The sequence below is a fragment of the Mycetomoellerius zeteki genome, unplaced genomic scaffold (genome assembly GCF_001594055.1).
Source record: "Mycetomoellerius zeteki isolate Tzet28-1 unplaced genomic scaffold, Tzet1.0 scaffold642, whole genome shotgun sequence".
Lineage (NCBI taxonomy): Eukaryota > Metazoa > Arthropoda > Insecta > Hymenoptera > Formicidae > Mycetomoellerius > Mycetomoellerius zeteki.
Window position 1 is genome coordinate 27131 of NW_017257657.1, and position 868 is coordinate 27998.

Here is an 868-nt window from a genome sequence, read left to right on the forward strand (position 1 = left end):
TACTAAACATGGCTGACATGCTATAAAACTGCCTTTAAACTGTCAAACAAAATAAGACAAAGTAATATAAAATTATATTTAAATGAATCGTATCAATTCTTTAGAGGGAATATTTATGTATTAATAAGTCAGTTGATTAATTGTCATTATAATCGCTTTTGCGTATCATCATAATCTCTTAATTTGCACTGCTGTTAACAGAGTAAAACTTTACTCGATGGTAAAGATTCTCGATAAAATTATTCTTGAAATTAAAAAAAATATGCTTGCATTACTCAGATAAATAATTCTGTATGATACGTAGAAGAATTTCATATGGTTTAATCTATGGAGTATTCCAACTGTTTGAAAGTAATTTTAAAGTCGTTTGTGATTGCTTGTTTGTAAATTAAAACAAAAATGTTTCAAGATAAGATATTGTATAATTGCAGATACGATTGCAGTATTATGTTCTTACATTCAAGAAACATTGCAAAAAATGATAATTGTGAAGCATATATATCTACTGTTAACGAACAAGTAATTAGGGCTTTCTGTATAATACCAGTAATAATGGCTGCGTTCAGCAGAACGTTTGTTTTGCAATTGTTGGAAGTTTCCTTCGCGCTAATTGGATCATACTTTTAGATCTAGAAGAATGGTCCTATCTCAGCAGACAATCATAAAACGGTTGCAAAACTGTTGAGTCTGCTGAACGCAGCCAATTTAGCATGAAGTAAGACTAAGGAGACCTAACTAGATAGGATAGGGAGAAAAAAGTTGATCACGAAAAATGTTCCGTGTACTGCCATGTCCGCCGAACGGAATAACTTGCAACATTCCATCGCCATATTGAATATTTATATGTGTGCAGTATACTTGCGACTGT